The sequence below is a fragment of the Macaca mulatta genome, chromosome 1 (assembly GCF_049350105.2).
Source record: "Macaca mulatta isolate MMU2019108-1 chromosome 1, T2T-MMU8v2.0, whole genome shotgun sequence".
In the NCBI taxonomy this organism is placed as follows: Eukaryota; Metazoa; Chordata; class Mammalia; order Primates; family Cercopithecidae; genus Macaca; species Macaca mulatta.
The window spans coordinates 201248725-201264839 of NC_133406.1; the positions used below are offsets into that span (position 1 = coordinate 201248725).

Genomic DNA, 16115 nt, shown 5'->3' on the forward strand with positions numbered 1-16115 from the left:
CACCACCACACTCCAGTCTGGGCAACAGAGCAAGGCCTTGTCTTAAAAAAAGAAAAAGAAAAAGAAAAAAAGCATAGTTAGAGGAACTCTTACATATCCTTTACCTATTCATTAATTTCCTTTTTTTGCCCTGTATGCTTTGTCATTTTCTTTACATACATTGTACACAGAGGCGTATATGTACTTTTCCCCTGTTCAGTTGAGAAGTTGAAGACCATGCACCTTTACTCCTAAATACTTCAGTATATATTTCCTAAGAACCAGAATATTCTCTTGCATAATCAGAGTACAGCTATCAAAATTATAAAATGTAACATTGAGTGATGAGCCATATTCAAATTTTATCACTTGTCCCAATATTGTCCTTTATAGTAAATTTTAGCAATTTTTCTTCCCTGACAAGGATTCCCACATTGATTTAGTTGTCAAGTCTCTTCAGTCTTCTTTTATTTGAAACCATCTCTTAATTTTTCATTGTCTTTTTTGATCTTGACATCTTTGAAGAGAATAGGCCAGTTGTGTTTAAGTGCTTCTCAGTTTGTATTTGTCTAGTACTTCCTCATGATTAGATTTAGGTTATGTGTTTTGGCAGCAACAGCACAGAAGCAGTGTTGTTAGTGCATCGTATGAGGAAGAACATGATGTCAGTTCAGATGTTTGCGATGTTAATTTTGTTGACTTGGTTAAGGAGTTATTTGCCAAGTGTCTTCACTTGAAAAAATGCTATTTTTTTTTTTTTCTTTGAGACAGGATCTAGTTCTGTTGCCCAGGCTGGAGTGCAGTGGTGTGATCACAGCTCACTGCAGCTGACTGCAGGTTCAACCTTCCAGGCTCAAGTGATCCTCCCAGCTCAGCTTCCCAAGTAGCTGGGACCACCATGCACCACCATGCCCAGCCAATTTTTTATTGTTTTTTTGTACAGATGGGGGTTTTACTGTGTTTCCCAGCTAATTTTTGTATTTTTTTTTTTTTTTTGTAGAGATAGTGGGGTTTTGCCATGTTGTCCAGTCTGGTCTTGAACTGGACTCAAGTGATCCTCTCACCTCGGCCTCCCAAAATGCTGGGATTACAGACATGAGTGACCACACCCAGCCAGAAAAGTACTATTTTTAAGGGTATCAATCAGAAGCTAAAAGTTTGTCTCCTTACTATTCAGCCCATCTCCCAGAGGTAGCTAGTATTGACAGTTGTGTTTTCCTTTTTTCTTAAATATTCATGAAGACCTTTTTTTTACCCATAATCTTTTTTGTTGTAATCTAGCTTTTAAAAATGTTTCTCGAAGTCATAATTACACATAGTTTAAAGAAAATCGTTCTGTAATAAAACATTCTTCTGCCCCCGACCCAACATCATTTTTCTGCCCTACCAGAGGCAACATTCATTTCTTTTTTTTTTTTTTTTTTTTTTTTTGAGACGGAGTCTTGCTCTGTCGCCCAGGCTGGAGTGCAGTGGCCGGATCTCAGCTCACTGCAAGCTCCGCCTCCCGGGTTCACGCCATTCTCCTGCCTCAGCCTCCCGAGTAGCTGGGACTACAGGCGTCCGCCACATCGCCCGGCTAGTTTTTTGTTATTTTTTAGTAGAGACGGGGTTTCACCATGTTAGCCAGGATGGTCTCGATCTCCTGACCTCGTGATCCACCCGTCTCGGCCTCCCAAAGTGCTGGGATTACAGGCTTGAGCCACCGCGCCCGGCAACATTCATTTCTTTTAACTATTTTAATTATTTGGACTTTTATTGCTATGTCTCTGAAAAATATATTCATGTAACTATTAGTAATCCCAGGCTGGAGTGCCATGGCATGATCTTGGCTCACTGCAACCTCCGCCTCCCGGGTTCAAGTGATTCTCCTGCTTCAGCCTCCCAAGTAGCTGGGATTACAGGCGCCTGCCACGATGCCAGGCTGGTTTTGTATTTTTAGTAGAGACAGGGTTACACCATGTTGACCAGGCTGGTCTCGAACTCCTGACCTCAGGTGATCTGCCCACCTCTGCCTCCCAAAGAGCTGGGATTACAGGTGTGAGCCATGGCGCCTGGCCTCCCTCCTCTACTATCCGTTTTAGATACCTCTCATCCTTACCTCAGCTGGCTCCTCTGCTAATCTAAATGGCTTATCTGCTGGGGTGACCTAGACCTTTGTCTGTGGGGATTTGAGGTCCTGGTCATTATATACCTTCTTAGGTCATGGCTGCCTAGCACAATTGGATAGGGGAGTCCAAATGTTTATTCAGTTGTCTTAAGAGCAGTTTATAGAAAGTCCAGTGATTTAAGATGCCAAGCTTTATGAAATACTTAATATACTTAATTCCTTTATATATATATATATATATATATATATATATATATTTTTTTTTTTTTTTTTTGAGACAGAGTTTCACTCTTGTTGCCTGGGCTGGAGTGCAATGGCATGATCTCAGCTTACTGCAGCCTCTGCCTCCTGGGTTCAAGTGATTCTCCTGCCTCAGCCTCCTGAGTAGCTGGAATTACAGGTGCACGCCACCACACCTAGCTAATTTTCTGTATTTTTAGTAGAGACAGGGTTTCACCACATTGGTCAGGCTGGTCTTGAACTCCTAACCTCAGGTGATCCACCTGCCTCGGCCTCCCAAAGTGCTGGGATTACAGACCTGAGCCACCACACCTGGCCTATGTATATATTTTAATAGAGATGAGGTCTTGCCATGTTGCCCAGGCTGGTCTCCAACTCCTCTGCTCAGGCAATCCTCCTGCCTTGGCCTCCCCAAGTACTGAGATTGCAGATGTGAGCCACCATGCCCAGCTGAAATACTGAATTTTCATACGTATCTGGGTCTATTTCTGGACTTTCTCTTCTTTTCACCTAGTCTGTTCAATCTATTTGTGTGCCACTTCCACAATTAAGCATTTAGTTTAAATAAAGGTACTATGTACTTTTTTTGATTTGGAGAGCTGGAGTTTGGGGGTGTGTGTGTTTTATTTTAGAGACTGGGTCTCACTTTGTCACCTAGGAGTGCGCCACCACACCTGGCTAATTTCTGTATTTTTAGTAGAGATGGGGTTTTGCCATGTTGGCCAGGCTGGTCTCGAACTCCCGACCTCAGGTGATCCATCCACCTCAGCCTCCCAAAGTGCTGGGATTACAGGCATGAGCCACCATGGCTGGGACCCAACTAATTATTTGTGTTTTTGTAGAGATGGCGTGTTACAGAGAGCTGGAGTTTTAATGATCTAATTAGGTATTCTTACCTCAGACCTTTCCCTTTCTCAATCCCAGAGAATTTCCACTACCCACACACCCATTTAAAGGACTCAGCTTTGAGGGAAGCAGCTTCCACCGCATTATCCCCCAGTTTATGTGCCAGGGCAGTGATTTCACAAACCACAACGGCACCAGGGGCAAGTCCATCTACAAGAAGAAGTTTGATGATGAAAACTATCTTCAAACACACAGGACCAGGTAGGAACTACTCATCTGTGGTGACAAGGGAGGCTGGGCAAGGGCGGCTGGCTGTGCAGGATGGAAGGATGAGCCGTGGTTCTGGCTGAGAAACAGGGAGTCTGGAGGAGACCCAGCCACCAGACACAGGAGGACCGTTCAGCCTTGCTAGGGTGGAGTTAACTTTGGGCTTTGAAAAGCTTTTTTGTTTTTTGTTTTGGCTTATTTCAGTTCCCATTTGTTTCCTTTCATTAGGAAAGGAAGATGCATAAATGCCTGGGTCTGCTCCTACAGTGGTGTCTTGTTATTGTTTTTGTAACTTTTTATTTTATGTAATGTCAAGCTCATGGAAGAGTTACAAGAATATTGCGATGAACCCCACACACCTTTGCTGGCATTTACTCAGGTTCACCAGTTGTTTATATTGGTGAACATCATTTCCTATTTATTCTCCTTCTGTATATATTTATAGACTGCGTATTTTTTTAGAGCCATTTGAGAGTAAGTTGGAGAGTTCATGTTCATCCACCACTAAATACTTCAGCTTGTATTTCATAAGAAACAGGGTAGTTTTAATATTACCAGGACATAGTTCTCAAAATCAGAAAACGAACACTGCTACAATACTATTCTCTCATCTGCAGTGCATATTCAGATTTCCTCATGTGATACCACATCATCCTTTTGGGGGTTTTCATGGTTGGCACATGTCCTAGACTCATAGATGCGCTGCCCATCTACCCGCGCCACACTGCCCTGTTGCCTCACTCACATCCCACGCACTGTCGCTGGACGCACTCTCCTTCCTCTTGCCAAGGAGCCCGCTGCCTCTGTCTCATGCTCCTTACCTAGTGCAGAACTCAGTGTGCTGGAGAAAAGCACAGCCCTGAGCTATCTGGTCCCTCTTGAGTTGAGGAGCTCAGGTCTTAAGGGCACCTTGAGCAATACCCAGTGGTCCTCCCAGATTGCCGGAGGTACTTGTCATCCATGGTCTGACTGGAAAACACGCCTTTTCTTCATTCCTCAGCCCTCCGGCATTGCTTCATACACCTCCCTCTCAACTGATGGTGTCACTTATTTATAGAAACAATCATAAGAGAACTATTTAGTCTTCCCACAGCCAGATCTAATCCCCTGCCTGCATCATTCTCTCCTGCCTGGCCTGCTTGCCTTCCTGTGACAATGGTGGCCTCCCTCTTCTCTTACCTTCTGCCCCATGGTGTCTTCCTCAGTCTCTTCCCTTGTCTCTTCTTCCTCCTAGTCTCTCAATTTTTGGAGGGACCCAGTGCTCACCATGGCTTTTCTTTATCTGTATTCACTCTTTACCTTAATAGTTCTCACCCTTTTAGCCTAGCACCTGCCTCTTACAGCTCATGCTCTAGTGTGCTGAGATGGAAGTCTCAGCTCTATACCCTTCCAGTGAATGCCTGATTAAAAACACGGTATTGGCTGGGTGCAGTGGCTCATGCCTGTAATCCCAGTACTTTGGGAGGCCGAGGTGGGAGGATTGCTTGAACCCAGGAGTTTGAGACCAGCCTGGGCAACATGGCAAGACCCCATCTCTACAGAAAATACAAAAATCAGCTAGGCATTGTGGCGAACACCTGTAGTCCCAGCTACTCAGGAGGCTGAGGTGGGAGGATGGCTTGAGCTGGGGAGGTGGAGGTTGCAATGAGCCAAGATTGCACCATTTGGACTCCAGCCTGGGTGATAGAGTGAGACTCTGTCTCAAACAAAAAAACCCACAGTATTATGCCATAGTTGTAATACAAAGGGAAATTAAAGGAAAATAATTTGTAATAATATGCATTTCAGTATTCAAATGCTTGGACACGACTACATGAAGTAGTTGAATATGTGTACTTCTGCCTAGAGCCGCACTTAGTAGTGTGGATTGATTCAGGTATGTTGTTTTGGCAGAATCAAAGTAACATGATATTTTGAAATAGTAAAAATCTCTTAGTAAAATTTGGAACAACAAGAAATGAAAAAAATTGATACAAAAAAATAATTACTTGGATTTATATGGAACATAGAGTTAGGTTCTAGGCTCAGATCATTATAAATAGATTTTCCTTATCTACATGAATGTTATTCAGGGCTTTTGAAAGTGCAGGTTTTAGAATAACTCTCCATTAGGTAGGAGACTGCAGGACATCTAGAGTCCCTCCCTGATCCCTTCCTTTTAATGCCAGTAGCACCCTATTACCACCAAAAATAGACTGCAGTTTCTAGTAGCCCCTAGGGGGCAGTATGACACCACTGAGAACCCATGCCCTGGGCAATCACGCTGCCTAGTCCCAGGACTTTCAGTGAAATCACTGAATTAAGTTTGTCCACATGGGTCTTCATGCTGATGGCTCCCTGAGTTCCAGACTCCTGTCCAACCACCTACCTGTCACCTTTGCTGGATATCCCATGAGCATCTCACACTTCACATGTCCAAAATGTGGCCTTGGCCTTCTCCTCCACACCCTTCCTGCCCCTTTTCTCTGTTTCAGTAAATGACTCCACCATCCACTTAGCTCCTTGGTCAGAAACTTAGGAGTCATCATGGACTCCTGTGTCACCTACAGGTCACATCTCTCTGACTTCCAGTCATCTCCTGGCCCAGGCACTCTTCACCCGTCCACCATGACCACCAAGTCCTGTTTCCAGCCTGGTTGCTTCACCCTCATAGTCTGATCTTCACCTGGCAGTCAGAGTGATTGTTTTTAATCATAAATCTGATCACATCATCCTCCTGCTGACCCATCCTGCACTGTGCATGGGACCCTGTCCTACAGGGCTAACCCAACTTGGGTCCTGGCACTTCTCTGTACCCCTAGGATGTGCTGCTGCCCCTTGCCTTCTGCATCCATAGGCAATCTCACTGTTTCTCAGACATGCTGAGCTCACTCCTGCCTCAGGGCCTTTGCATATGCCCTTTCCTCTCCTGGAGTGTTCTTCCTCCACTGTCCAGATGGTTCACACCCACTTGCTTCAGATGCCACACATGTGTCCCCTCGGCTGACAGGCCTACCCTGACCTCTCCCTAAAATAGGCTTTCCTGCCATCTCACTCTTCTTTTTAATCAGCTTCAGTTTTCTTCTTATGCTTATTACCTGAAATTGTATTATACATTTATTATTTTACTTATTTGTTTTCTGTCTCCCTTTCTCCCATGTCAGCCTCATGAGGGCAGGACTTAGGCTTTCTTGTTCACCATTGTATTCTGGAACAGTGTCTGGCACACAGCAAGCATGCAATAAATATTTGAATATTTATTTTAAAAAGCTATTGGTTGGGTGTGGTGGCTCATGCCTATAATCCCAGCACTTTGGGAGGCCAAGGCTGGCAGATCACCTGAAGTCAGGAGTTAGAAACCACCCTGGCCAACATGGTGAAACCCCGTCTCTGCTAAAAATACAAAAAAAAAATAGCCAGGTGTGGTGGTGGGTACATGTAATCTCAGCTACTTGGGAGGCTGAGGCAGTAGAATTGCTTGAACCCAGGAGGCGGAGGTTGCAGTGAGCCAAGATCGCACCACTGCACTCCAGCCTGGGCAACAGAGCAAGATTCCATCTCAAAAGAAAAGTTATTGACAGGCTGCTCTGTTATATGCCAGGCTCTCTGATTGACTCTGGGAATCTAGTGGAATGGAGCCAGGTGTGGTGGCTCGTGCCCGTAATCCCAACACTTTAGGCCTAGGCAGGCAGATTGCTTGAGCCCTGGAGTTTGACACCAGCCTGGGCAACATGGCAAAACCCCATCTCTACAAAAAATACAAAATTAGCTGGGTGTGGTGGTGTGTGCCTGGTCACAGCTACTTGAGAGGCTGTGGCGGGAGGATTGCTTGATCCTGGGAGGTTGAGGCTGCAGTGAGCTATGATTGGGCCACAGCACTCCAGCCTGGATGACAGAGTGAGATCATGTCTCAAAAAACAAACAAAAAGAGTAGAATGGGACATGGTTCCCCTATGAAGGGGGTACCCAGTCTAGAGGCCCAGCCATGAAGAGGGGAGTTTCTTATTGCCACAATGAGCTGTAGCTCCTTATCCTATGCCCCCTAGTCCCCTGGCAAACCCAGGCTTTTTATTTGTTTGTTTTGTTGTTGTTGAGGCAGAGTCTTGCTCTGTCTCCCAAGCTGCAGTGCAGTGGCATGATCTTGGCTCACTTGCAGCCTCAACCTCCTGAGCTCCAGTGATCCTCCTGCCTCAGCCTCCCAAGTAGCTGGGACTAGTAGGTACATACCACCACACCTGGCTAGTTTTAAATTTTTTTTTTTTTTTTTTTTTTTGAGATGGAGTCTCGCTCTGTCGCTCAGGCTGGAGTATAGTGGTGCGATCTGGGCTCACTGCAAGCTCCGCCTCCCAGGTTCATGCCATTCTCCTGCCTCAGCCTCCCGAATCGCTGGGTCTACAGACGCCTGCCACCACGCCCGGCTAATTTTTTTTAGTTTTTAGTAGAGACCGGGTTTCACTGTGTTAGCCAGGATGGTGTCGATCTCCTGACCTCATGATCCGCCCACCTTGGCCTCCCAAAGTGTTGGGATTACAGGTGTGAGCCGCTGGACCCGGCCTTTTCTCTCATTCTGTGGGTTGTCTATTCACTTTTTTGATGGCGTTGTTTCAAGCACAAAATATTTTAATTTTGATAAAGTCTAATTTATTTTTTTTTTGTCACTTGTACTTTTGGTGTAGTGATGATGAAGATTTACTCCTACATTTTCTTTCTTTTTTTTTTTTTTTTTTTTTTTTTGAGACGGAGTCTCCCTCTGTCGCCCAGGCTGGGGTGCAGTGGCCAGATCTCAGCTCACTGCAAGCTCCGCCTCCCGGGTTCCCGCCATTCTCCTGCCTCAGCCTCCTGAGTAGCTGGGACTACAGGCGCCCGCCACCTCGCCCGGCTAGTTTTTTGTACTTTTTAGTAGAGACGGGGTTTCACCGTGTTAGCCAGGATGGTCTTGATCTCCTGACCTCGTGATCCGCCCGTCTCGGCCTCCCAAAGTGCTGGGATTACAGGCTTGAGCCACCGCGCCCGGCCTACTCCTACATTTTCTATTAAGTATTTTATGGTTTTCTCTTTTACATTCAAGTCTTTGCTCCATTTGGGGTTAATTTTTGTGTATAGTGTGAGGAAAGTGGTCCAGTGTTACTCTTTTGCAGGTGGATTTTCAGTCGTCCTAGCACCATTTGTTGAAAAGGCTAGTTTTTTCCTGTTTAATTGTCTTGGTATCCTTGGTGAATATAGTTGACTATAAATGTAAGGGTTTCTTCTGGATTCTAAATTATATTTTGTTGATCTATATGTCTGTCATTAGGCCATTACTACTGTGTCTTAAATTCTGTAGCTTTGTAGTAAGTTTTTAATTCCGGAAATGCTAGTCCTCCAACTTTATTTTTCCTTTCAAGATTGTTTTGGTTATCCTGAGTCTCTTACATTTCTTATGAATTTTGAGATAAGCTTGTCAACTTGTACAAAAAAAGCCAGCTAGGATTTTAATACAGATTGCACTGAATGTATAGATCAATTTAGGAGTATCGTCATCTTAACAATATTAAGTCTTCTAATCCCATGAACGCAGGATATCTTTTCATTTGTTTAGGTCTTCTTCAGTGTTTTTCAGTAATGTTGTGTGGTTTTCTTTTTCTTTTTTTTTTTAATTGGGATGGGATCTTGCTATGTTATCCAGGCTGATCTCGAGCTCCAGGGCTGAAGCAATCCTCCCATCTTGTCCTCCCAAAATGCTGGAATTATAGGTGTGAGCCATCATGCCTAGCGAGTGAGAATTCTTTAAATATTCTAGATACAAGTCTCTTATCAGATGTATAATTTGCAAATAGTTTGTCTCATTCTTTTTTTTTTTTTTTTTTAGACAGGGTCTCACTCTGTTGCCCAGGCTGGAGTGCAGTGGTGCAATCACAGCTCACCACGGTCTTGAACTCCTGTACTCAAGTGGTCCTTATGTTTCAGCTTTACAACCAGCTGGAACTATAGGCACACACCACCACACCTGGCTAATTTTTAAATTTTTTTATAGACAGCTGTGACTGCACCACTGTACTCCAGCCTGGATAACAGAGCAAGACCCTTCTAAAGAAAAAAAAGATATATATATATATTATACTTCTTTTTTTTTTTTTTTTTTTTTTTTGAGATAGAATCTCACAATGTCACCCAGGCTGGAGTGCAGTGGCACCATCTCGGCTCACTGCAAGCTCCGCCTCCCGGGTTTACGCCATTCTCCTGCCTCAGCCTCCTGAATAGCTGGGACTACAGGTGCCCGCCACCATGCCTGGCTAATTTTTTGTATTTTTAGTGGAGACGGGGTTTCACTGCATTAGCCAGGATGGTCTCGATCTCCTGACTTTGTGATCTGCCCACCTTGGCCTCCCAAAGTGCTGGGATTACAGGTGTGAGCCACCACACCTGGCCATATATATAGCAATTATATTTCTATACATTAGCAATGAACAACCTGAAAACAGAATAAAAAGAAAAACAATTATACTTATGATAGCATAAAAAAGAGTAAAATATTTAGGCATAAGTTTAAGAGATGTATACAGCTGGCCGGGCGCGGTGGCTCACGCCTGTAATCCCAGCACTTTGGGAGGCCGAGGCGGGCGGATCACGAGGTCAGGAGATCGAGACCACGGTGAAACCCCGTCTCTACTAAAAATACAAAAAATTAGCCGGGCGCGGTGGCGGGCGCCTGTAGTCCCAGCTACTCAGGAGGCTGAGGCAGGAGAATGGCGTAAACCCAGGAGGCGGAGCTTGCAGTGAGCCAAGATCGCACCACTGCACTCCAGCCTGGGCGACAGAGCGAGACTCCGTCTCAAAAAAAAAAAAAAAAAAAAAAAAAAAAAAAAAAAAAAAGAGATGTATACAGCTTATACTTTGAAAACCACAAAACAGGCCAGGCATGGTGGTTCACACTCGTAATCCCAGCACGTTGGGAGACTGAGATGGGAAAATCACTTGAGTCTAGGAGTTTGAGACCAGCCTGAGGCAACATAATTAGACCTTGTCTCTACAAAAATATATATAATCAATTGTATATTGATTGTGTATTCTGCAACATTGCTAAGCTTGTTTATTAGTTCTAATAGTTTTTTTGTGGATTTTTTAGGATTTTCTATATGCAAGAGTGTGTCATCTGCAAATAGAAATAGCTTTACATTTTCCTTGCTGATTGGATGCCTTTCATTTCATTTTTTTCACCTAATTACCCTGGCTAGAACCTTCAGTGCAATGTTGAATAGAAATGTCAAGGACAGATATCCTCATCTTGTTCCTGAACTTAGGGGGAAAGCATCTTGTCTTTCGCCATGTAGTTTTCTGTTGATACCTTTTATCAGATTGAGAAAGTTCCCCTTTCCATTCCTAGTTTATTGAGTTTTCATTATACAAAGGTATTGGATTTTGTCTACTGCTTTTTCTGTATCTGAGATGATTATGTGGGTTTTGTCCCTTATACTATTGATAATTGTCTGTTACACTGATTGATTTTTAGATGTTAAACCAACTTTGCATTCCTGAGATGAGATGAATCCACATCTTTTTTAGGTGACTCTATTTCACTAGATGGTGAGCTCCACCACTGTTAGGGCCAGTGTCCCCAGGGGGCAGGTAGGGGTGGATGTCCCTAAAGTCTGTCTTTATTCTGCTCTTTCACTCCCCTGAGTGTCCCCTCTTCTGTTCCGTCTGCAAAGGCAAGGATGGGAAGCCAAGGCAGAGGTGATCATTGGCAACTGTGGGGAGTACGTGTGGCACTCTCTTTGCTCTCCACTCTGCTCTTGCCCCTGCACATCCAGGAGGGAGCTGCCAGCCTCAGAGGAGGCAGCACCGAGGGTGCCCTGTTTGAAGCAAGCAGCATTTGTGTCCTGAGGCCTGCCTTAGGGTCAGCTTGGAGCATCTCTGTAGGCACAGCCTGGACTGTTCCCAAGTGCAGCTGTGGGCCCAGGAGCCAGCACAGGTGCTCCTTCACCAACCACCACTTTTCCCGGCTTTTGCTGCTGGGTCTGCTGTGGGCCCACCAGTGTGGCTCCTGGATGTTTTGTTCTGTTTGGTTTGCTAAAATAAATCCTAGTTCTTTTTTTTTTTTTTTTTTTTTTTGAGACGGAGTCTCGCTCTGTCACCCAGGCTGGAGTGCAGTGGCCGGATCTCAGCTCACTGCAAGCTCCGCCTCCCGGGTTCACGCCATTCTCCTGCCTCAGCCTCCCGAGTAGCTGGGACTACAGGCGCCTGCCACCTCGCCCGGCTAAGTTTTTGTATTTTTAGTAGAGACGGGGTTTCACTGTGTTAGCCAGGATGGTCTCGATCTCCTGACCTCGTGATCTGCCCGTCTCGGCCTCCCAAAGTGCTGGGATTACAGGCTTGAGGCACCGCGCCCGGCCAATCCTAGTTCTTATACTGCTGCCTGCCAGCCAGGTGTTTTCAGAGATTGCTGCTGGGACAGGCCATAGCATCTCTGCTGCTGCTCTTCTGCCTTAGGCCAAGTCCCTTAGGAGATGCCCTCGTCAGCCCATTGTGGGGCAGTAGAAGTGAAAGCCATGTAAAAGTGCCTCTGTCTTCTCTTTCTGGTTGGTTACCATTCCTGCTGTCACACCAGCTGGTCCTGTGCCTGATGGGCATCTGTCATCAGTCTCACTGGCCTGGCACTCACTATGTACTCCCTTAACCGACAGAACTGTATTACTGAGGAGCACCCAGGGCCCTTCTTTAGTCAGCGGATGTGCTTGGTGCTGGGGAGAAACGAGCCAGGGGTGGCTTCTACTTCCTCCTCCCAACCCCAGGCCTACCTGGAAACTGCAGTGTGGTGTCATGGTGCGCAGCCTGTGCTAGGATGGCCTCTCACCCTGCACCAGTTTTGGGCCAGCCAGGCCACCTCATGGCCTCCTTCAGGTGTTGAAGCTGAGTCCTATCAGTCTCCAAAAACCTCCCCCAGGGCTCCCCACTGGCTCCCATGACATATCCTAGGAGCTCTATCTGAATCAGTTCTTTTTTTTTTTTTTTTTTTTTGAGACAGAGTTTTGCTCTTGTCACTCAGGCTGGAGTGCAATGGCATGATCTTAGCTCACTACTCTGCCTCCCAGGTTCAAGTAATTCTCCTGCCTCAGCCTCCCAAGAAGCTGGGATTACAGGCACCCGCCACCATGCCCAACTAATTTTTATATTTTCAGTAGAGATGGGGGTTTTGCCATGTTGGCCAGGCTGGTCTTGAACCTTAGGTGATCCACCCACCTCAGCCTCCCAAAGTGCTGGCTAAATCAAGTCTTGATGTTGAGAATCCACCAGGGTGAGGTTGGTGGGGAAAGGAGAAGCCTATTGCCCTGGCCCCAGTGACTCCAAGCCAGCTCCATCTCTGGCACCCTGGGTGGGGCTTCGCCCCCTGGATCAGCTTGGGACGGCAGCGCTCCCAGCAGGACTCACTCCTCAATGTCGATGTCATTACTGCTGGTCAGTCATGGCCGTCAGGACAGGCAGCATTGAGGCCAGGATAAGGCAGCTACGCAGGGCTGCCATGAAGCCCAGGAGAGAAGAGGATGTGTGTGAAGTGCTCAACATGGTGGATTCTGGGGGTGACAGGCAGGCTGGCCCAAGGCCCCGGGAGGGAGAACTGGTCCCACAACCTTGTGAAACAAGGGAGGACCTTATTGCTGTGCTTGCCTGATTACCCTGGGAAGGAGGGACCAAGGGACCAGCCAGAGGCCAGTGGGAGAGGAACCATCAGGGTTTCCCCAGAAGTTACCCCAGTGGGTCCACCTGTGACCCTTGTACTTTGAGGTCACCTGAGCCTCAGAGGTGAGGCACCTGCCCCTACTTGTGCCAAGTGTTGCACAGAGAAGGAGAGGAGGTTCTTGGCCCAAGGATTCCAGACCAGTGGCCAGCCTCGTGGCCATGCGATCTGAGCACCGGGCTGCCTGCTGCCCTGCTCACGGGAGCCCCACCCCGGCCTCTGAGGAAGGGACCGCAAGACCAGACATACAAGGGAGAAGCTCAAGCAGAACTCAAGGGATGGAAGGCTACTAATAGTTGTGTTTTCAAAGAACATTTAATCAGAGGAACTTTCAAAATGTTTCATACATTGAATAGATCCGATCACCAAGCAGTGCATAGAATAGGATCCTAACTTTGTAAAATATCTATATGTCATATATAAAGACGAATGTGTATGTGCCAAGAAAAAAGACTGGAGAAGGAATTATGAACAGTGGTTATCTCTGTGGTTAATTTTGGGTGGTTGTATTCTGGTTTTTGTTATTTTCAAAATTTTCCCCAGCACACAGATAACATTTTCTTATGTGAGAAAAAACATTTTTAAAAAAGCAGGGGATGGAGAGCGGCAACTGTTTACTGAAGACTTCTCAGTAAGGAAAGGAACCTGGGGTAGAAAGCTCCCCCTTCAGCTGCCCATGAGGGCACAGGTGGGCCCCACACTCAGTATAGGGCCAGGTCAGGGCATAGGGCCAGGTCAGGGCCACAATACCTGCCACTTCCTCAGCGGAGACCCTAGCGCAGGTCACTGTTGGCCCAGACTCCTTCCACAAGCAGGCGAGGGTGCAGGGCCACACCTCATCCAAGAGATGACCACGTTTAGGTTTTTTGAAGAAAAGCACAGCTCTCAGGTAAATACAGCAGCACCTCCAAGCACATTCTGGGAGGAGTGGGTTTTATGAGGAAGGCACACAAGGCAGGCCCAAATTTGCAAGTCCCTTTAAAATGAGCCTGCTCAGAAGTGCTGTTTATTCCACAGGTCTGCGCAGGCATGGCACTAAGGGTCCCGTGGCACATTTGGCCCTCATGGAGGCCTCAAAAGGGCAGGACTAGCACCCTCTTCTACAGAGTGTGAGGAAGGAGCAGGCGCAGCAGGTACATGATGTCAAATTAAGAAGAGGCAGAGGCCAGGTGCAGTGGCTCATGCCTGTAATCCTCGCACTTTGGGAGACTGAGGCAGGAGGATTGCTTGAGCTCAGGAGTTCAAGACTGGCCTGGGCAAAGTTAAAGACTGGCCTGGGCAACATAGTGAGACCTGGTTTCTGCAAAAAATATAAAAATTAACTGGGTGTGGTGGTGTGTCGACTCGGACTGAGGTGGGAGGATTGCTTGAGCCCAGCAGATTGAGGCTGCAGTGAGCCATGATACTGCCACTGCACTCCAGCCTGGATGACAAAGCAAGACCCTGTCTTAAAAAAAAAAAAATAAGAAGGCAGCCAGGACTTGATGCCAGGTTGACTTGGCTCCAAAACCTGCCCTCTCCTTTTCACAGCCTCCTTTCCTGTGAAGTAATAAGGAATTTCTCTAAAGCACATCGCCCAGGTCCCTATTTAAAGATAAAGAAACAGGACTTTGTGTGCTCACCTGGCATTAGGGCCAGCACTGTGCTGCAGTTGTGAAGATGGCCACTGGGTTGGGGGGTTGTTCTGCACCGAATGGCCCAGACTCCCTGTCAGTGGCTGCTTGTTGCAGCCAGTAGGCCTGAGTTGACCACCCTTATTTATGCTCCTGATCTGCAGCCTTGAATGCATCCTTGGCTGTGGGAGGCAACCAGGCCAGAAGACGACCTTGGTAGCTGAGCACTGACCCCTCATCAGCTGTGTGTCCATACGACCTCCTCCCTTTCTGAGGCCTTCTCTATGTGATGTCATTTGGTGGCTGTCTGGGTGGCTAAAGTTACTAGAAGTCTGGCCACCAGGAAGGCCATGACTGTCATACTTTGTGCTTTGCTGCGTAAAATGGGAGTCTCATCGTGCTCCTCAGGCCTACTCTGCACACCTGATGGGCATGGCAGCATTTGTGTCTTGAAAACATGCATTTCACAAACTCCTAGCACACCCAAACCATGCCAGGTTACACACTGGGCACTGAAGAGACCACACATTTGTCAGTTTCTTTTTTGTTTTTTTTTTTTTTTTTTGAGACAGAGTCTTGCTCTGTTGCCCAGGCTGGAGTGCAGTGGCGCGATCTCGGCTCACTGCAAGCTCCGCCTCCCGGGTTCACGCCATTCTCCTGCCTCAGCCTCCCGAGTAGCTGGGACTACAGGCGCCTGCCACCACACCCGGCTAATTTTTTTTTTTGGTCTTTTTTTAGTAGAGACGGGGTTTCACTGTGTTAGCCAGGATGGTCTTGATCTCCTGACCTCATGATCCGCCCGCCTCGGCCTCCCAAAGTGCTGGGATTACAGGCGTGAGCCACCGCGCCCGGCCACGTTTGTCAGTTTCAAAAACTCTACTGCCCAGTATTGGAAGAAGAGAGCTGTTAAATCAGGGCCTGCAGTGGCAGATAGGCCCCAAGTCCTATGGCAGCTGGGGACTCAGGCCATGTCTCAAGCTTGGGAGAAGGTCATGGGGGCAGATGGGTTCTCTGGGTTGGAAGAGCCTCTGGAATGAAAGAGTCCTATGTCCTCATGTCGCAGGTGAGAAACTGAAGTGTGAATAAGAAAGGGAACACCAAGTCAGTGCCTGAGTTGGAACTAGAATACCTGTCTCCTGACACTCAGGCCATTGCCTCTTCCAATCCCTGCTAGCTGAGCTTGAAGTCCTAGACTAATGGGGAACTCACCATCTTCCAGACAGCCTGGGCCCACCCTTTATGTACATGGGAAGGTCTCTTCCTCTGCGCTTGCACGCGGAGGCCCTCCCTGGTCCAGGTGGAGGGGCTGCTGTCCTGCAGCATGGCGCCAGCCTCCACCCCTGCTGCCAGACCAGCTCTCCCCAGGCCC

The 16115-nt window shown here is 47.0% G+C and overlaps 1 long non-coding RNA gene across 2 annotated transcripts in view; it reads left to right on the forward strand.

Annotated features, from left to right (window-relative positions):
- The window catches only part of LOC114677431 (uncharacterized), a 29032-nt gene extending 14761 nt beyond the window's left edge, over positions 1 to 14271 (forward strand). For both annotated transcript variants that reach the window (XR_013403772.1, XR_013403761.1), the window contains exons 6-7: positions 3251 to 3433; positions 14151 to 14271. This is a non-coding gene — a long non-coding RNA (uncharacterized LOC114677431). The remainder of the gene's footprint in view (positions 1 to 3250; positions 3434 to 14150) is intronic.
- Positions 14272 to 16115: the final 1844 nt, after the last annotated feature.